General features: G+C 45.7%; 1 pseudogene; it reads left to right on the top strand.

Moving 5' to 3' along the window:
* On the top strand, positions 1-14092 carry LOC143158683 (U6 snRNA (guanine-N(2))-methyltransferase THUMPD2-like; annotated as a pseudogene).
* The last annotated feature ends 7337 nt before the right edge of the window (positions 14093-21429 follow it).

Below are 21429 nucleotides of genomic sequence, written 5' to 3'. Positions count from 1 at the left end.
CTGCCTTTTCTCCGGCGCTGTATTTATCAAGATGACCTTGAAACTTTCTCTGAAACCGTCTGCTCCATGTGGGGAGAAAAAGCTTACTGACCACCTCTTTCAAAGAGTTGTATTTGGAAGTGAGCTGATCAGCTTGCTAGAAAACCTACAAAGAAGTGTGTAGGAGAAGCCTGCGTAGTCCATAGCCGCAGCAGGTCATTCATCTAGGTAGCAACAATGTAGTGACAATTTAATGACAGCATAACTCTGACCTTTTCTTTTGCTTCCTCCCTTACAACCATCCCCGCCCCCCGGTAATTAGCCTCAGCTGATTTCTCAGAACACAGAGCACAGTCTCTCCAGGCAACTTGCAATCCTTCTGGTTAGCAATTAGACTAAAGATGTTAAAAACTAAACACGTCAAATGTGATGTAGACGGTACTCTTCCTTTCTTGGCTGGTGGAGTTTAAATACACTTTTATTAGAGGCAGCTCTCTCTGTTTGGAGGATTTCTTTACGAAATGCCCAGCCACACCTCGGAGACCTCGAGGAAGACAAGCCAGCTCCCCTTTCCACTTGATACGCAGCAATTCCACGTATTCATGCCTTGTTCAGGCCAGTGGAAGTGAAGACTGCATATCGCCAGACTTCAGCCTGCTCTGAAAAGCTCACTTTTAAATTGTTTTAGAAAGACTAGGAAGCTTCACAAGCGGAAGCTGAAACACAAAAGAAGGCTGGAAACAGGCCTGAAGGCTATTTAGAACTGGAGTCTATGCACAAACAACACATGCTGTTGACAGCAGCAAAGCAAGCTAGGTGCGCCTCTGGCTAGTGGAGGAGATATTCATACACAGTATTACAATTTACATTGTCAAAAGAGACTACAGCTTGCCTGTGCTACTACGTAATCCCCACTGAAGACTTGAAAATGAAGTAAGATGGCTACATATGTAGCTGACAGTGAAAGCTTCCCCCAAGTCAAACGCATTAACCTTCTTCTAGCCTTTGGTCCAAACAAGCCAGTATCTTATCTGAAACGTCGTAGTAAGTGTAAGACAAGCTCATCAGCACATGCACAGCTGTTCCTTGGAAGTTATTTAAAAGTCAATGCACTGCAGAAGAAATCTCTCAATCTTTCAAGAGCAATCAATCTAACTTTATGGAGTTACCTTAACCAGCTGTGGATGAACTATTTGGTCCTTTCATCCTATTACGACCCCTGCGTAAGGAAGGAGTAATCGATTTAGCCACATGCATCTTTCTTTAAAACATTTCTTTTCATGTCTGCTTCCAGAGAAGTACAGGTATGCCGACCCAGGAAGCCTGCAACGAATTTGATTCTAGCACTATCACTTGTAAAAAACCAAGCAGAGTTCTACTAAATTGAAATGACTACTGTCTCCTCAGGTGAGTACTATCAAGCATCTCCAACACTCTCAAACGGCCAAAACCAAAGCCGATCAGCTATGCCCATGCTGATTTGCCCACTCATCACCTAAGAACATACTCACCGTTCTTTGAAGTTTGCTGTCGGGTTCCTCTTTTGGTTACAAAAGAAAGGAAAGTTATGAGTCAGGACGGGGTACAGCCCAGCAGACGTGTTACTCATAGAGGGCGCTACAGTGAAAGACTGACCTATTAAAATAATTGCTGCAATGATTGTGCCGTATTTACAAGGATAAAAACTATCCTCCCACCCCAAAAATCCCTGTTTTGTATTGAATGCTTCCTGAAAGATTATCCAGATAAACTGTTCTAAATAGAATTATGAACGATTCCTTCCCTAGAAAAATGTCATCAAGGCTGGTATTTTTATTTTTAAACAGAAAATTGCCGTATTTCAAAGCATTTAATTATTTTACACCCTCGTTCCCATAAAGGCACTTTCTCCTTAATAATCATAGAATCATAGAATAGTTTGGGCTGGAAGGGACCTTTAGATTGGTCATCTAGTCCAATCCCCTGCAATCAGCAGAGGCATCTTCAAGTAGATCAGGCATTATAATGTCATAGCTTGTAATGTCAGAGATTATAATGTCATAACCCTGATTCTTTGAAGTAAATTATGGCATTGCGAGTTAAAGTGGAAAAAATCTCCAAGTCCAATAATCAAGAAAAAGTACCAAAAATGCAAAGTATCTCTTTGAATTCTTGAAGAACGGACAAAAAGTAAACAGTACAGCCCCCTCTGTTTTTCAACAAGTCTACTTACTGGAATACGAAAGACTAGAAAATTTTAGAATTAAAACCTCAGATTCAGCTTTAATTACTATTCCCTCCAATCCTCAAGAGAACACACAGGCAAAAATTTGTTCTCTCGGTAAGAAAACCAGTGGTCCAAAGAAAGATTAAAAAAAAAAGATGACAGGCATGCTTGCCATATTTGTTTTAGAGCATCCCGAGAATTTAAAATTGTATGTTACTTAAGGATTTCCTATCAAAAGAAAAATAAGAATAAATATTAAGTAAGAAGTCTTAAGATCTAAATCTGTACAGTTAAAACATAAAACGTTTCTGTGCGCACAGTTTGCTACGGGGACGGGAGAAAAGCTATAGAAATAATTTACTGTGGTATCCATTCGAAATGCTAAGAAACACGGCAGTAACGCCTAAATATATTCCCCGTTTCCATTGTAATGCTCCGGCTCTGAACGGGGCAAGCAGAATACAGAGAGCCAGTAATGCCACACTATAACATGTTTAATTCTAAATAAAAAAACTACTAAACTCATGAAAATATCCACTTGCCATACAGAATTTTTGTCAATATGGAAGATAGAGGAGCATACCAACCACATCAATTGTGTCTCACTTCAGCTGAAAAACATTTGACAGAATGAGTGCCATTCTGCAGTGGCCAAGCAAGCTTATCACAGAGGAGGGCAAGACCTCAAGCACAAGAAAAGCAAGAGCGCAGTGTAATACACAGCAAATCCAGTTCACCACCGTGTTCCACACTTAAAAAGCTCTGAACACGTTGTATTTTATGGATAATTTTCATTTCTTTTTTAAAATAAAATTCTGTGGCCGGTGCCTTACCGCAGTCTCTCAGCTTATGGACTGTAGGGTGGAAAAAACAAAGCAGGCCTATTGTTTCATCATTAAAAAACTATAGATGGCTGATCAAAACTAAGAGATGAGACAGCTTCCAAAGTTGTAAGATGATACGTGTTCCCCTCCTTCAGGCTGTGATCCAGGTCCTTAACACACCGATGGATCCTCCTCCTGCAGTTATCCGATGCTGCTCGACTGCTTTAACTTAGTCCAACTTCCATTGTGCTAATAGGCCTTGTCAGTAATCGGAGACTTTTCTCAGGGCTGCATGTTACAGTACTTTGAACCGGATTCATTTTTCGTGCAGAAAATTTAAGAAATTTCTCACTTTGGAAGAAAACCAGTTTGGTTATGCTGACTAGGCTTTAACAAGCGCTTCGGCTGTGTCACTTCTTAGAGCTGAGCTCGCAGCTTGGCCACACGCAACGGCTGTTCTGCCACAGCCGACAGGGCAATGCAGCAGGGATATAGGGAACCAAAGGGCAGGGCTGTGGGAACTGGCGGGGGGAGGTTATGTTCAACTAATATCCTACCCAAAACCTCCTCTTGTAAGGAAATGCTGCGGTGACAAGCAAAGAGGGGAGCGTCCACCCGTATTGCTCTGCGGGTGTCTATCAGCTGCTGGTAAGCTTTATGCTGAAATGGCCAGGGCTGAGTTTTATGAGCCTTCGTCTGAGGGGAAAAAATGATTCCTGAGAGAGAAGGTGAGAGAGACTCGCCTTGTTGAGCGTGCAGCTCTTTGAGGAAAACTCTGTGGTGTGGCCAAAGAGGATTTTCGGTCCTGTTGTGAAATTGTTCCATCCCTATGCCATTATTAAACTGTTTTTATCTCAACCCACAAGTTTTTCTCACTTGTGCTCTTCCAATTCTCTCCCCCATCCCACCGGGGCGGGGGGGGGGTGATTGAGCGGCTGTGTGGTGCTCAGTTGCCAACGGAGGTTAAACCATGACGCTTACCAGCTTGTGTTCTGCTGGCACTGTACGTATATGTGTATGTGTAAGACACCTTCCCCCCCACCCCACCCCCCAAAAAAAAAAGAAGAAAACAAACACCCCACCCTGAAACTGAAGTCCAGTTCTGGACACCTTGAATGCATTTTACTGATGAGTCATTTTCCTTTAGGCAGAGTGGACCCAGACGTATATGCTGTGTCACTTAACTGTTCAGTACACAGATTTCTTGTAAATCTCAGCTACTCGGGTCACATTCTTTTTCAGTGTTGGAGTAAGAATTTCAAGTAAGATGGATTGGTATCTGTGTGCTGGTGGGATTTTATTTGGGAGATCGCAGATGGCCTTCAGCTTTGAGGATCAAATTCAACCATGATCCTGAAATTTAAAATGAGAAAGAAAAACACCTTCCCCCCCCCTCCCCTGACCAGCTTCAAGGTTTGTAAGTGAATTGGCCTCTATATTCCTCGTGCCTCTCTTGTCGTAGCTAGCTCAAGAGGACTACCCACGGGTGTAAGTTTAGGTGTGTGTTGGAGACTTTGCAGGATTGAAGGCAGGTTGATGAACGGCAAGGAGAGATTTCCCCTCCAAACGAATGAACTTGTGGCTTTTCTGAGCTGCATCAAAGTGGTTCGTGTTCATGTCTGTCTTCCAATCCCGGAAAGTGTCCCTCATCTCTAATGCTGGACCGAGTGCTTTTTGGGCAGGATGGCATGGTAGGCTGGTCCTCCGTCCCTGGGAATGACTCTCGGAGGTGGTGGTCTGGTTTTCTAGAGCTGCTGAATTCTTCTGCAGAGCTCAACTCCTGCGCGATTTAATCTTGGTTCTGCAGAGCTTGTAATCGGGGGGATGCCTGGGTCTCTGCTGGTGGGGTACGTGGGTGTTGAGAGCTCAGCTGTGCCTGTGATGTCTGCTGCTGCTGTGGTTCCTGGATTCCCACATGAATGAAATCTGAACACAGTCTCTGTTAACAGCTGTTCTCAGTCTTTAGGAAAATCAGGTGCTGAGACTGAACTACTTAACCTGAAACTGCTTTTTCTTCCAGGGAAAATGCTGCAAGAGATTAAAAGCCTTGTCGCTGGGGAACCAAAGTATTGGCTGGACGTTATTTCTATTTGGCGAAACCTTCGTGGGAGCGAGGGGAAAAAAGACGATGTCTCTCAAGAAAACCGATTGCCCCTGAAGAGAAAATCAGAAGAAGAGAGAAACATTGCAACTAAAAGGCAGAAAGCAGAACAAGTGAGAGAGCCTGTGCCTGGGGAATGTCAAGTGGAAGCTGGAGAGAGGTGTGTGGTACCAGAGAGAAAGAGCGATCAGGACTGCCGGACTGAAAGCAAGACTTCCTTAGAAGACCCTTCCAGAAGCAGTGGAGAGAAACCTATTGCGAATGAGCAGCTTAGGTTCAGTTTCAGAGTCTCCTGTCGTTGTAGTGGGTGGAGCGAGTGCCAAAATACTTCCCTCACAGGTATGCTAAAGTACCTCTGTTTTAAAAGAATTCAGCAAAGGTGAAGGGAGGTGCGTAGTTTGTCGTTTCAATTGCGTGTTGCGTGTTTCAGAATAAGAGACTGATCGAAGCTTTTTCCGTATTTTCTCAAAAAAGCCCTTAACCTGCGTTTACCTTAAACGGGTGGAAATACAAGGGCTGTTGTTAATTTCTGGGCACTGTTGCCCTGAATGTTTTTCAAATCAATGCCTTTTATTGTGGATGAGTAAAGGTAAGAGGTTGAGGTGGCTGGGCTTGTGGAGCCTGGGGAGCGATCTGCTAGTACTTTACAGCTAGTTCAAGGGCCATTGCAAAGACAGTGGACCCAGACTCCTCTCGGTTGCGGCAGACAGCGTAAAAGAAGGGCAAAAGCCAGAACTTGCAGCTTCGGTGGGCTCTGGTTGGGTATTGGGGAGAACTTGTTCCCCAGGCGGGTGGTGCAGCCCTGGGAGGTGTCCTGGGAGGGGGGGGGGTGGATTTTGGTCCTTGGGAGAGAGTGGTGGCATAGAGACCTCCAGGGGCCCTTTCCGTCCAGCCCTCTTCTCATCTAGAAGATCTTTCTACTGTGAGGAAAACTTAAAAAATTAAAGGAGAAACACTGTGTAGCTGCAATTTATGTAGATTTCTCTTACTTGAAGGTAACAGTAGTTCAACTAGATTCTGCCCCCCACCCCCCCCCAAGCTAGTACCTTGGGAAGGTGGGACACGTGAGCCTGCCAGCACTAATGTTTGCTTAAATTTGTGCTGTGTGTTTGAACTCTCATAATCTGAAGGTAGTCAGAGCTTTCTAGATTGCATGAAAGCATTAACATTGTGAGCTGCAGTTGTGCATTCATAGGTTTTCTCTTAGGTAATCTAGTTTACAGCCATCGGAAATATTTTGTGCGTGTCAGAGAGAATCCTGAGATGATGACCAGTTTTGCTGTACCTTGGGCAGGACTTGAACTTCAGCCTCCCGCGCTCCAGCTGAGCGATAGTCATTTTGTCCTGCGGTGTGTTTGTTCTACCCCTGGCTCGCTTGCTGTGCCCTGTTGTACCTCTTCTGGCCTTTGTACGACTTGTTCTCCTAGCGGGGGTAAAGAGGGACTCTTTCTTTTCCCGGGTATTCATGAGGGTTGTGCAGTCAAGGCTGTGACGTGTGGTTTTCTTAAGTCTGTTGTTTTTACTGCCTGTGACTGTTCTTTCCCCTTGCAGGAGATCGGAAGAGCCCTTGGCATAGCGCTCGTGAAGCAGTTTGGGTGGCGGGCTGATCTGCGGGACCCCGATCTGGAGGTAGCGGTGCTTGTCTGCCAGGTGGCCTGTTGCTGCTTCCAGAATTGCCCCCGGTATCTTTTGTTTTGTTCTCTGCTCCCGTTGCACTCAGGACCGTGGCCTCTCCCTGTTTGTCTTTCTGCCGCTGAATTTAACTAGAAATCATCTGGTAGCGCTGAGCAAAGCTTTTTGGTAGCCACTGTGCGCGTGCCTTCCAGAGCGCTTAAATAAATACCAGCATGGCCAGCATGGGCCTGTACGTGAGGGGAAGGAGCCATACGGGCGATGTCTCAGGATCCAGCACGCTTACACACTGCTGGACTCTGACTCTGTTGAAAATGGAGATCACCTGAGCCGTTGGGCAGGTAGTTTAGCCTCTGTAGGGGAAGAGAGCGAGCGGCAAGGTTGTGTTCTCGAGGAACTCGACTTGAGAATGCCGTCTATGGAAGAGCCCCCTCCTAGACCCTGTCCCTGACAAGCAGCTTGCTTAAGGCACCCTCCATGGTGCGAGCTGTCTGGAGACCTTGGAAAGGACTCACTGCTCTTGACAAGCTGTTTCTCCATCCCTGTGCTTGGCGTATGGCAGCTGCTCTCAGCGCTGACGCTGGGAGGTCTGAGGCCTTCTGTAAAAGCTCCGAGTTCATCTACTGGCTCTGGTTTTCCCAGGCTGTCCATCAAATATGGCTTTGTTGAGCCTCAGGTGGGGCTCTTGTTCTGGTCCAGATTTTTTGCTCTGAAACCATTCAAGTGCTGAGGACTGGGATATTTCAAAAGCATCACGTTTCTCGTTGGGCTTCCTGGGGAGGGACTGCAGCCATGCAAGACCTGTTGGGGAGCTCAGTCTTCCTTTGGCATGCTCTCTATGGGACAGGAGGACAATTTCTTTGAGCTGCCTATGCTTCTGGAAGGACTACCCACATTTGCCTTCCATCTGAAATACTGCTTAGCGGCACTTGTTTGTTTTGGTTTGTTTTGTTTTGTTTTAAAAAAAAAAAAAAGTGTGTGTGTGAGTAACTGAGTGCTAGTATGCAGTGAATAATCTTCTCCTGCTTAGAGTAAATGGTTTCATAATTAAAAATATCCATTCAGCATTACAAAAATTGGTTCCCTTAAAGATTCAAGTGCTTGCTGATGGATTCCTGGCTGACAAAATTGCCCTCCCAGCTTGCTTAAATATTAAATCCTCTTTAAAGTGGCATTCAGATGACCTAGTGTGATTTCTTCCAATGAATCATAATTGTCTAAAGCATGTATTTTTGTTCTTAAAATCTAGGATCAGAAGTTCGTAGAAACATCTTCTGTGTCTGGTTTAAAAGAGTTAAAGCTATTGTCGTGTCAGGTTGAGAGCCTGTAATGTAATTTTTTTCCTCTTTCAGGTCTTTGTACATCTTAATGACATTCACTCTGTGGTGGGGATTCCTCTTTTCAGGTAGGCATTCTGCTCACCAGATTTGTCTTGGCAGTATCAGAACAGGCATAGCTTCTAAATAGTCTTGCTGTCCACTGTGAGTATTTATCTTCTGGTTGAAAGTTCACTGGACTGTCACATTAGTCTTGTGGTCTGTCTGGAGCTTACCTGAGCACGTAGGCCAGACTTTGCAGTGAGTTATGGATAAAAGCAGACTGTGGTTTCTGTCCGTTTGTCTGTCTGTCTGCAGATCTGTCCGGTTCATTTGTTCTTTCATTTTACGTGGGCTTTTCTGGGTGGCTGTACCATTATCTTAGGTTGATTTTTTTGCTGTCTGCAGGCTTCCGTTGGCAAACAGAGAGTATATCAAAACAGCAGGACTGCGGTCAACAATTGCGTGGGCCACGGCATCTCTGGCTGAAATCAGTGTAAGCGAACGTTCGTGGCAAAGATGTAGAGTCCTGAATGAAGCGGGGGGGGGGGGTTGCTGCTCGTCAGAGATGGAGCTGGAAGCTTTGAAGAGGTGTGGTGATTTCAATGCTCCATGCTCTAATGCATGTGGACGGGGTTTGCCTTATCTGTGATCAGAGTGCACTGTCACCTGCTGTTCAGCCAGGTCCCTGCTGTAATCCCAGGTCCTTCTCAGCAGAGGTGTTACTCTTTGTACAGATATATGTCTAAATGGCAAGATTTTTTCACTGTCCAGGCTTCAAACCTTGTTTGGGGTGGTTCTCCCAAGGGAAAACAGAAGCAAGGGTGATGTTTTCCACAGATTAAGTTGGTACCAGTATCTGTCTGCAGTCCACTCATCGTTTTTTCCCCTAAATGTCCCCTCAAGGCTAGATGCATTGATGCATTGTCTTTAGTGAAACTACTAATGCTTTTTAACTATATTCTCTTACAAGCAAGTTTGGCCTGGTAAACCAGTGATCATTGTTACCTACACTGGAGTCAGTGGGAGTATGTAGGTGATGTGTACATCCCCGAGTAAGCTTTGTCCTGGGAGAGGAGTCTGTCTTGCTTGGGATGCAATAACCCCTTTATGTTTGCAGGCGGGGGCCTTTGTGCTGGATCCCATGTGTGGGCTAGGAACGATACTGCTGGAAGCTGCCAAAGAGTGGCCCGTGAGTATCACAGCCGCAAGAGGCAGGACCTTTGCAAGACGGCTTGTAGTTGCATCAAGAAAAATCTGTCGCGCAGTTATACCAAGGTCCATTACTGGAAAGCTGGAACCAAACTGATCTTTCTAGGCAGTTGCTAAAAGTGTTTTAGTACAAACTTTCCTCCACAGGAATGTGAAACCAAGTTCTACGTACTTGTGCAGGTGGGTGCTGTATCAGTATAAATCAGTAGTAGAGGCAGCGTGGCTGTCTGTAGCTAGCTAGGATCTTGTTGTTAGGACATAGCCTCAATACTTCTGTAAGTTACAAGTGTCTTGAGCAGAACGTGAAAGCAGTGAAGACAGCACAGGCTTCCCCCATTCTTCCGTCCTCGGGGTCTAGGTGTTGCTCTGCGTAGCGGTAGTAGATCGCCCAGCAAGGGGTTTGTCCTGGAAGAGTCGTTCTTCCAACAAGGCAGTTCTGAGAAGGGTTTATGAAATAAATAGACCTGTTTGTCAACCAAATGGCTTTTCTCTTTTTCTCTGAACAGGAAGCCTGTTACTGGGGTGCTGATATAAGTGATTCACAGCTGGAGGGTGCAGCTGTGAATATTAGGACTGCAGGCTTGATGGATAAGATTGAGTTACTTAGAGCTTCTGTGAAAGGTATGTCTGTAGGCTTTCCAAGTGAGACATGTTTGAAGTTTCTTGTGGTTCTGGGATTACACGGGTAGTGTAGGTTCTCTTGGGGGGATGTGTAGTAGAACTAACGCTCAGCAAATAGCTGAGTAGCGACTCTGTAGTGCTAGCAAACGGATAATTATTTGTTCTCCCCTCTACCCCCACCCCCACCCCCCCCATTTGGTAACTTAAATGTACCAAATGAGTAATAGTGGGGACCCATTAAGCTCAGTGTTGAATTGTTAATGTTTTGCAGTAGGTGTATTTTAGATGACGATGCCTTTTTCCTGGAGAGGGAATTTGTTTGCTCTCAGTTCATGAGCTAGTCTGGGGAAAAGGTAATAATTTTATGACCTTATTCTGGGCCTCAAAGCCCGAGTCTAAATTAGTCCTTTATGAAATTAATGACAGACGAAAGCTGGGTGTTTTTCCCTGTGCATGGGTGATGAAGCGTATGCATATTTTCTTACCTTGCAATGTCTACTTCTTACCAGAATGGTAAGAAACATTACTATTTCTTTTTCTGTAAGAATATAGAGAGCGAGCTTTATTTCTTACTTAAAAGCTGCGACTGGCCCCGGCTTCTAGGGTAATGGAAGGTACTTTGATGTCAAGCTTTTCTAATACTGAACAAGTAATTGGTGTCTTTGTCGCTGGTCAGAAGCTGTTACTTCTGCATGTTTTGAGAAGGACTGTAGGTAACTTGTCCTTCCACTTGTAGATAAAAATTGTTATAAAATTGTTGTGCTGCAAGCGTTGCTCCAAGGGTGGTCCAAGAACCCTCTCCAGCCAATTCTGGAAAGGCTGGCACAGAATCACAGCTGGGTTTGGGTGGGAAGGGACCGCTGGAGGTCTTTAGCCCTGTCATCTGCTCGGAGCAGGGCTAAGCCCAAAGCTGGGTCAGGTTGCTCAGGGCCTTGACCAGTCGAGTTTTGAGCATCCTGAGGGATGGAGAACCCATAGTCTCGTCCTTTCACATGCTGGCTACGCTCTGGCCAGCACAGCCTGGTACGTGGCCAGTCTTCATCACCACAAGGGTGCAGTGCTGCCTCATGGTCAAGAGAACTGACTATTCCCAGGATGCAGAAACTCCAGGGAGATACTTCAAAGACATTAGCTCCAACGGAATCCAAGCGATTGTGGCTGTAACCAGATTCTTGCGGGGGGAGAGAAGGGGGGGGTGGGGGGGGGTGGAGGGGTATTTAACGTGTGGTTCCTTGCCATTCATACGTGTGCGTCTGAACATCTGCGCCAAGTAAAGTGCGTGCAAGGTTAGCTCTTCTTTTGCATTTTGCTTGTAAAGATGTACTGTGAGTCGAGAAGCATCAGTTAGTTTGGACCCATGCAGTCCCCTGTTCGGAGAGTCTTGCTATTGGGGCAAACGTATTGCCAGTAACAGGGACTCTGCAAGCTAAACCACGCTCTCGTGCATTTGTCTCTTCCCAGTCTGCATTGGGTTGGTAGCTTCGTAGTGCCGTTTGTGAGGAAGGGTCCAGAAGGATCTTACAGTTTTGTAAGGTGAATGAGGGCATAGCTGCTGTTCATTTTTCCGATAGTTGGATGTAAAGACCTGCCTTTATTCTGCAGCATTGCCGTTGCCTTCAGAAAGCTTTGACACTGTGATTTCGGATATTCCGTTTGGGAAGAAGTTCAAGATCACAAAAGACATACAGCTCCTTCCGGATATTCTCCAGGAAATGGAGAGGTACGTGTGGCCTTTGACGTGCTTGGGGCTTGGTGTAAATGTCATGATGGTTTGCGATCCGAAGCGTTTAGTCAGCTTCAGGTTTGCTTTATTCCAAACACTCTCCAGCTCTGTAATCTGAGCCTGTGCAGGCTGTGAAAGTCTGAGTCCTTTGCTTGTCCCGTAAAGGCTGTTGTGGCTTGTCTTGCAAGCTGTGGAAGTGCTGATGGCAGCGCAAGCTGACAAGGAATGAGCTGCTTGTGTGAGCCACGCTCACAAAGGTCCTTTACAAGGCGTGATGGTGACAGAAAGGAGAAAGAGAAGAGGCTGACCTTGACAAACTTAAAGCCTGGCCAGGCAAATAAAGCATTAATCCTTTCTCAGTTGAGGACTGCTTGTGTATAAAATCATAGGCTTTCCTTTTGGGTTCACAACCAAGCTTTTACCAGCCTGCCTTGTCAGGAAGGATCTCAGCCCAGAAAAAGGGGGTATGCATTTTCCTTTCTGTCAGCGTGTACTGGCATGTCCAGCTAGCCACCTGGTCTGCTTTTAGATGCCTCCTTTCATCTCTCGCCCTGTCGTTTTGTGGCAGAGTTGAGCCAAGCTAATGGCGGGCCGCTTCTAACGGGCGGTTCAAACCATCTGCCCCTTTCTTTCTTTTTTTGGCTGAAAACAAGCCCTTCCTGTAGGATGGGTCTTCAGCGGGTGTTGGTCTCGCTCACCCGATGCAGGAATGGGGTGGGAAGATGGTGAGGAAGGTGAGGTAGCGCCACAGAACGGCAGGGCAATCTTAGGTCAGCTTACGCTGACCATTCCTCCCTTTGGCCGTGCTTGTCTTCTGGTCTCATTTGCTCTGTTGGGCCATCCTAAGCAAAGTATTTCCTTGGGAAGGTGGGGGCGAGGAAGGGACCATTACCAGGAGAGCCCCACCAGTAAGACTGTTCAGTCCAGTTGCTGTGAACAGAACCAGGATAGTCTTCCCCCCGCCCCCCCCCTTTCAAAGCCAAGTGTAACGTTTCCTCATGTACAAGGAAAAACGGATTGCAAACAATGGTAAATTTTCCTCTGTTTCCTGAGTTTGAAAGCCATTAAGGATCAGTGGAACATGGAAAGGTCAGACCTTTTAAAGTTTCCAAAGGGAAAGGCCAGCTTCAGGATTGCCTTATCAACCTGAAAAGCTCTTGCTGCCCTGGGAAGCTGTTCCTTTGCAGACTGGTGGAGGCTCATGCAACCCAAAAACGGGGTTTGAAGGTGATACTCTCCTCAGTCCTTGGAAGAGTACTAAGAGTGAAAAAACACATGGTCCATCTTCCCTGCTAACACAATGGAAAGAACTCCCGAGGTCGGAAATGTTTGGGAGTCAGGATAGGGCCCAGTTCTCCCATTTAGGAAGAGCTATGAAGATAGGGCATTTAAATTCCATTTGGAGACGTAGCTTACTGAGTTGAGCCATGACCCTTGACGTCTTTAGGTGTTTTATCGAACGCACCTGGCATCTGAAGTGTCAGCAGTGTCGAGTTCTGCACGGGTGAATGAATGCCAGGCAGGATGAACACCTAACCTTTATTTTTCCTGCAATTGCCAGAGTACTTCGTGTTGGAGGCACTATTGTATTGCTGCTGAGCCAAGATCTCCATAAGCGCATGGATGGCATTACCAAGAGTGCTGAAAATGCGTCTCCTAATGCCATTTCTGATGGCGCAAGTGAAGCCGCCACTGCAAAAGCCCTGATTGTTGATGGGAATTCTTCCTCCTTGGGGAATGGTGTTGAAGAATCCTTTCCGAGCAGCCGACAGAGACGTTTTGGGTCTCTGGTGCCAGATGGCGTCTATGGGGTTAGTCTGGGAAAGACTGATGCTTTCATATACAAATACAGGAAGATCTCTACTGCTGGGAATCAGCAGCTTTCCTGCACTGTGCCTACGTGAACCTGAATCCTGCTACACCTGAAGAGCGGCATGGCAGTGATCCGGTGGAGCCCTGCTGATCCGAACCCTGTGCCATTTGTTGGCTCACCTCACTTTCTTTGGATGTCCTAAGGTGTTGCTTCTCTCTCTTTGGTTTTTAGGAGAGGTGGAAGATGCCTACTAGTGTTTCAGATGTTTTTACCATAAAATACTGTAATGAGACACAGCCTCTCAGTATCGGGAGGAGTTTCTCTGGGAGGGAAAGACTTCATTTGCAGAACTGCAAAACCAAATGCGGTAGTATTAACTGTAAATGGATTTCCACCTTCAGCAATGTTTTTAGGAAGCACATCTTGTCTGAAGAAGTCCCCCGCTCTTTTTTTGTTTTGTGAACATTCTAAAGTGTTCGGTGTGTTGATTTAGTCCATGACTTTGGGCTCCATCTGTCGTAATAATCTTCCAGGGCAGGAAAGATGGAGACGGTATGTGGTGTTGGATTGTTTCATGTTGAAGTCAGTTCTGGTACCATGATCACTGTGCTTTGCTTGGTTTCACTGAAGTTATTCTTCATTAATCTGGGCGATTCTTACTGTAATAACATTAGTGTGGCATATAATATTATGTAGTACTTAACATCACATAATTCAGATCATTGGCTGTTCTCACCCAAAATCAAATCCCCTTGAGGTATACATCGGACTTCCCCATCCTTCCGCACTATCCACCAAGTGCACCCAGGTCCTTGAGCAAAAGCAATCCCATGGACGGGTTTGCCTTTGCCCGAGGCAGGAATAACCCAAACTGTTTTCCCCAACATATTTTTTTACGTGCACTACAGGGACTTTATTCCCATCTACAATACGTAAAAGTTCTGACTGGGCAGGGCCAGCTCGATTGGCAGATCCCCTCGTGTTGACTAACCAGGTGGCCTTTGCTAAATGCGTATCCCAATGTTTGAATGTCCCGCCACCCGTTGCTCTCAGCATAGTCTTTAACAGTCCATTGTATCGTTCAATTTTCCCGGAGGCTGGTGCATGATAGGGGATGAGATATACTCACTCCATGCCATGCTCTTTGGCCCAGGTGTCTATGAGGTTGTTTTGGAAATGAGTCCCGTTGTCTGACTCAATTCTTTCTGTCGTCATGTCTATCATGTCGTCATAGGACTTGCTTTTCAAGGCCCAGGATAGTGTTCTGGCCGGTGGCAGGGGGCACGGGATACGTTTCCAGCCATCCGGTGGTTGCCTCCACCATTGTAAGCACGTGGCGCTTGCCTTGGCGGGTTTGTGGGAGTGTGATATAATCAATCTGTCAGGCCTCCCCATATTTATATTTCAGCCATCGTCCTCCATACCAGAGGGGCTTTAACTGCTTGGCTTGCTTGACTGCAGCGCATGTTTCGCATTCATGGATAACCTGCGCGCAATAGTGTCCATGGTCAAGTCCACCCCTCGATCACGAGCCCACCTGTATGTTGCATCTCTTCCTTGGTGACCTGAGGTGTCATGGGCCCACCGAGCTAGAAATGATTCACCCTTATGTTGCCAGTCCAGATCCACCTGAGCCACTTCAATCTTAGCAGCCTGATCCACCTGCTGGTTGTTTTGATGTTCTTCAGTGGCCCGACTCTTGGGTATGTGAGCATCTACGTGACGGACTTTTACAGCCAGGTTCTCCACCCGGGCAGCAATACCTTGCCACAGTGCGGCAGCCCAGATGGGTTTGCCTCTGCACTGCCAATTGCTCCGCTTCCATTGCTGCGACCACCCCCACAGGGCATTTGCCACCATCCGTGAATCAGTGGTGTGAGCACCACACAGCCACTTGCTCGCTCCTCCCACACCCCCGTGGGATGGGGGAAAGAAAGTATTTCTGTCCTATACTAAAAGGCAACACTTATCCTTTCTTTTCAGTAAGTGGACTCAACTGATTTTGTACAACTGTATCTTAAGGATGAAAGTATTTTCGGTTCCGTGGCCTATTTCAATTAGAAAACACTCACCTGGCTCTAGTTTTATTACTTTAATCGCTGCTAGCTCACCCCTGTTGACATTTCGAGCCTAAAAGAAAAAAAAGAATATTTAGAGAGCAGAACACAGCAATCGGCTCTGCGTTCTCAACCTGACATTCTCTGACAACATGGACTCAAAGAGCAACTGAGATGATACACAAAGGTCTAAAGCAGTGAAACCACTTGTTGGGGTTTTGTTGGCTTGGTTGTTGGTTTGTTTTTTTTTTTTTTTATTAAGCAAAAACAGCCTCAGGAGGAGCCAATAAATTAAAACACCTTGTATGTTGATGTTTCATATAAGGTCAGAATTTTTTTTTCCAAATACACCATGCATTTTTTTTTTTTATGCTGCAAGCCCAATATATTTTCATGAGATAAGCATCATTACGGAGTTCTGTTATATCCAAAACACTTATTTAAAATAATCCACCAGTGAACCAAACAGCAAGAACTCTGTAGCTAGCATGTTCTTCTCCACTACACGTTTGTAGGAAGCAGTCTTCCACCAAAACTTCTCATCCTGAATTTGTTTTCTACACAGCAGCTCTGTGGCCAACTTCAGCAGCAATTACGCAGCAGCTAAACTGCATTTTGTACGGGGCTCTGTCAGGCTAAAGCCTACGTTCTACTGAGCAACCAAGGAAGCTGAATTTTTAAAAAGCCATTAAGAAGCAACATAAATTATGATGATAATGATTTCTCTGCTAGAACTATTGCATTTGACTACTAGCTGAAAACCGGGGGAGCCATTTGCCCCGTACTTTCAGGATACTTCCGTGCCCCTGTACCCAGCTATGGGGAGAGGGCAGCAAAGCTGCTCCCCAGCACTGAAGCAGCAGCTCCTGAAGGATGCTCAGCTACAGCCTCTCCTCTCCCCAGGGCAGTCTTGGTACCCAGAGCTGCACTGTGCTGGACCACCCCTGCACTGAATGCCGTGCCCGCCGTTCCCCTACACAGGGCACAGAAGGCGAGACCAGTCCTGCTTTTGCTTTTCCCCTCATCCACTTTCAAATCAAAAAAGGCCACGATTACAGAATTTAATGATGCAGATAGGTGCCCACCTTTACAGTGGCTAATAGTCTCATTTAAGTCACTTTAGGAGCTCAAGGGCTCACACCTTCTAATGACTGGCCACGAGACTCGCCAAATACTGTAAGGTATTGATTCTTAACGTGGCATCTTGAGACCTGGTTATGGAACCACAAGTGGAGGGAAAAACTAACCCTAAGGCTATAAGAAATAGCCAGCAATAGAGTCTGGAAATAAATGCAGTGTGTATTCCTGCGTTTAGAGATCTACCCAGGCCGTTCCTAGCACAGCCGATCTCAAACCTCCCACTGTTCCTTGGTGTGGCGATGCTCTTCTGCAGCGCTGGGAGTACTGGCATTTGCAAATAATTTCCAGGCAGGCGGTTATGGAGAGATCCCGAGACCAGTGGGAGTCCTATACAAGTCATTAGCCCAAACTTGACAGACCATGGAAAGAGCAGTTAAAAAATAAATTTTCCTCTGGCAGCCTTCCTTGTAAGTCATTATCTGCCCACCCCACCGATGGTAGCAAGGTCTCCACTCATCACCGTATGCTGGAACAAAGACGCTAAAGACATTAAGAACAGCAAAAATAGGAGTTCCTTTTACCTGTACCAGAGAATGAAGGCAACAGATGAGAAAGTGGCACCACCGAAGCATGCACTAAGATTTTTTTTTTGTTCCTTATTTCTTTTCCCAACACATTCTTTTCATAGCAAGAAACAAACACATCAAAGTCAGCATTTTTTTTTCAACCTCCAAGATTAACAAGAAAAATTACGGAAGCTTTCATGAAGACCTGAGATCATCAGGGAGTCTCGTTAATACTTGAAGACCTGTTTTGGGACAACATGTACTAGTAAGGTAATCAATGAGACACGACTGTAGTGGATACAAGTGAGGAGATCCTGAAGTTATGTAGCCTGCACTCAGCTGGGATGTGGAAGCCAAGCTGGAAAAATTTCACAGGCTTCAGGGACAGTGCTAGTCTAGCAAAAAAAGTTTGGTAATTTATTTTATTTTATTTATGTTTAACAATATTGTCCCCAGCTGTCAGGAATTTGTTGCTCTGGCTATGGCTCCGTAGGTCACTACGCTCTGCAGAGGAATGAGAGATTGAAAAAAACATACGGTACTTCAGTCTTTGTCAAGACAGGTTGGAGCTGGCTCCGACTCTTACACTGAGGGTGCGTGCGCACGTACCATACAATAGCTCAGTATGTTGAGGACGCCGCCTTATGCTTTCATTTAGCGTGATTATGCTAAAGTTACTTACGGGTTTTGAGATTGGGGCACTAATAAGGAGCATAAATGAGGGCTGAAGAACAACTTCAAACGAGTATTTTTGAGTTGGTAAATGCAACCAAAAATTTCAAAGAGGCTCGTGTAAGAAAACACACGTTCATTTCTTGTTTCCACTTGCCCCACAAGCGCTCTAACTCCCAGCCTTTCTGATGATGAGGTTAACAGCAAAAAGCCAAGTTCTCCCTCCCATCCATGTTTCCATGAGCAGGAGCCTGAAACTAATTCCTTCACATGCAGATTTCACTATGTCAATGGGAATGCATCACACAGGTTTTCCAGAAGCAAAGATTGGCCTACAATGCCTGCATCTACATGCAGACACTTTACTAAATGTGTGCAGCTTTTATACAATGTCTGCTCTGGAAAACCATATAGAGATCCTCATTCTGCCAGTAGCTAAAAGAACAATACTCTTCCAGAGATCTGGACTGCCACATCTGGGGAGGCGTTTAAAAAAATCCACCAACCGCTAAGTCAAGCTGGAGAAGCCCTACCTAATTAAACAGGAAATAATTACTAGTGCCTCTGTGACAACAGTAGGATATCAGATCAAAACGTTACCTAGAAAACTGCCACCCACTAGAAATAAAAGCTAGAAAAATCCAGGTTTGGAGGTTACTGCATTATACAAAAATTCATTAACCAAAATGCCCCACAACTGGAAAGACCTTATTACTCTGAAATGGAGACGGAAAGAGCAATGGAGCGGGGCAGTGCTCGGATGGGCTCCACTGGGAAACACCAGCCGAGCAAGAGATGTGCGTGGTGTGTGTCTGAAAAGAAGAGGAGGGGAAAGAAGAAAAGGAGGAGGAAGGCTAGTATTTAGCACTGCCCCTAATATATGCCACAGCAGCAGATTCATGAGAAGGAGAGGTCCGTGCAGTTGAATCGGCGTAGACGGAAAAACCCAAGGTCCAAGGAGGTAAATCTCTTGCCCCGTTTATATTTGTCCTTCAGATGGAAGCTGGTAATATAAAGCGTATAATGCTGCAACAAAAACTAGGCCAGAAAGCAAAGTCTAAGACAGTAACAACAGGGCCCTTCTGGTTTTGACTACTTCCTATGTGAATTGTTGACCAAAATGCAGACGAGTGATCTCTAAACAAGTTGCTACTTCACGGGATAACTGGACCCAGGGCACAGACAGGCTTCCTGACCCGGACTAGCTCCGCTCTTCAGGAAAACTCACCCAAACGGCTTCCCAACCGCCTTGCCCTACAGCCCTCCCCTTCAGCCTCTCTCAAACCCCCACGACTCCCCCAGGAGCTGATTCAACTCTCCAAGCCAGCAGAAACCCACCTGCCTCCCTTTTTTTGGCTAGTTTTCTGCCAGGTTAGTTAACCGCACCAGCCCTGGCATCATGCTGAGCGCTAGAGCTAACGTGAGGTAAGCGGCAAGACAGCCAGGAGCAGGGTAGGGAATCGCCCCTCTCGAGCAACAGTGAGCTGTTGTATCGGTTCAGTCCATCCTGCGACGTCACAGCTGTAAGTAACGGGAATTGAACTACTAAGAATTATGCTAAAAAGAATTAGGTTCCGCATTCTGGTAGGAGGCGTGATGCCAAAACCCGACAGAGCTACAATTTTAGAAAGCAATGCTTTGATAGAGGTCATGTTAAACAAAAAGATGCGAAACGAAGGCAAACAAAAATCCCTACGCAAGGCGTGGATTCCTGGTTAAGGAAACCACAGTCACGGAAACTAAACCCGGTAGTACTTACTCAGCGCAGTGAAAACGGGATGGCAAAACATGCTCCCTCTCTGCCTGCCTGACAAGCTTCAGAAGACGATTAAAGCCGAAATAGAGAGCCTTCAAAGCACAGACTTTTATTCCTAGCAAAGTCAAAAGGAGCTTCAACAGCTGTAAGGTCAATCAAGAAGAAAGGAAGACTAAAACGCCTATCAAAAAGCACACAACTAAAAGGCACAGGTTCAATATTTCAGAAGCAGCAAAGCTGTAGAAGAATTGATGCCTTACTGGATCACCCCAGGAAAGAGGAGAGCAAGGGCACGCATGCAGAGAGAAGAGATTTGTTCGTAGGACTCTGCAAAACAGGAGACTCCTCGGGTTCATCTGTTCTGGACGCATTCCCTTCCAGCAACATACAGGAGCGCTACCAGAAACCAGACGCTCCGAAACACAGCTGGCAGCAGAAAGCACTAGCAGTCACCGGGTGTTCCCCAGAGATACCCACGGAATCTGAGAGTTTCCGCGTGAAGCAGCTGAGCTGGTAAGATACACGGCTTCCCTCACCAAAACCAATGCCCATGCCAAAAGGCTGGGGAGCAGACAATCGGGCTTTTTCTTTTTTAAAATGAGACCTCAAGCAAAGTGCACCCTACGGAGCTCTGTGTCTTCATTTGTTAACTGGCTGAAGCCATAAATGACGAAAAGAACTGAAACAAGGCAGACATGGTGTAACAGATACCTTTGCAGGAACGATAATCTCACTAATGATCACAACTATTTGAATTTCAGTAAAGAGGAAAGTAAAAGAAGGGCCTTTCGTTTTGTAAGATGCTGAAAATCTTTGGCAGGGTCCACCCACACCAGATGAATGACCTGTCAGACGGCAAAGGAAGTTCAACCTTTATTAAACCCAAGCAATGATTTCCCCTCCCCTCCCCCCCCCCCAAGATACGCTGTGATATAAATTAATCATATGAACAAAAGAAGTGGACCTACAATCGCCTCGGAATATACTTAAAATCAATGTGCAGCTACCACCAAAACCAAAAGGTATTAGGATGGGGGCAAACAAGACAAATCATTAACATGGTCTCTGTCAGAATACCGCGTGCAGCGCTTGGAACTCAAACCCCGCAAGAATGGCATAAATTCCCAGAGGTCCTGGGAACAGGCACAATTAGAATGGCAATTTCATGCCAAGACACAGAGAAGTCTTTCTAAATGAGAGATGAAGTAAATACAGAGCAAACAAAATTAAGCAACCACCTCATTTAACTCTAGAAACACTTCCTGAAACTGAGCAGGACAGGACAGCGTCTCTTTTTCACAACCAAAAAAACCCACAACTATTCTTTTACACTTCGCTGACCACCCTACACAACTAAATTCTCTGCAGCAGTGAAATACAAAACCACAAAAGACAGAAATGACTTGTACGTCAGCAGAACTAGTTTTCACCCTTTCTAGCAGGTGTCATTTTGCGTGAGAAAGTTTGACAGAAACAGAAGGCGAAATGCAAGAATTTTCCTGACACGTCACTGCAATCAGAAAAGCAATTTTGCAATCAGTCTCTCAACTAGACTTTAGACAAAGCTAAATTAGTTGACAAGTAAGTTTACAGAGACACAGAAAACAAAACCGTGCAAATGAATACGTGATATGCAACACTCAAGAATACTCAACCCCAAGAAAACCACTACCAGCAGATCGTCTGTCTGTGGTTTGTTACAGACACATCAACTGTCTGACAAAGTAGTAACTCAGTTTCACCACTAACTTTAGCAGTCTTGAGAGGAGACAAACTCTGTTCCCTTGTCCAGAGATAAGTCCTGTGTTTTCTTCTAGTAAGAACTTTTTAGCTATCTACCATGGCAACATAGCTTCACTGAAAAAAATTTT

This window comes from Aptenodytes patagonicus, chromosome 3, assembly GCF_965638725.1.
Source record: "Aptenodytes patagonicus chromosome 3, bAptPat1.pri.cur, whole genome shotgun sequence".
NCBI classification, from domain to species: Eukaryota; Metazoa; Chordata; class Aves; order Sphenisciformes; family Spheniscidae; genus Aptenodytes; species Aptenodytes patagonicus.
Note: the sequence above shows the minus strand (reverse complement) of the source record. Positions and strands in the feature narration are given on the sequence as shown.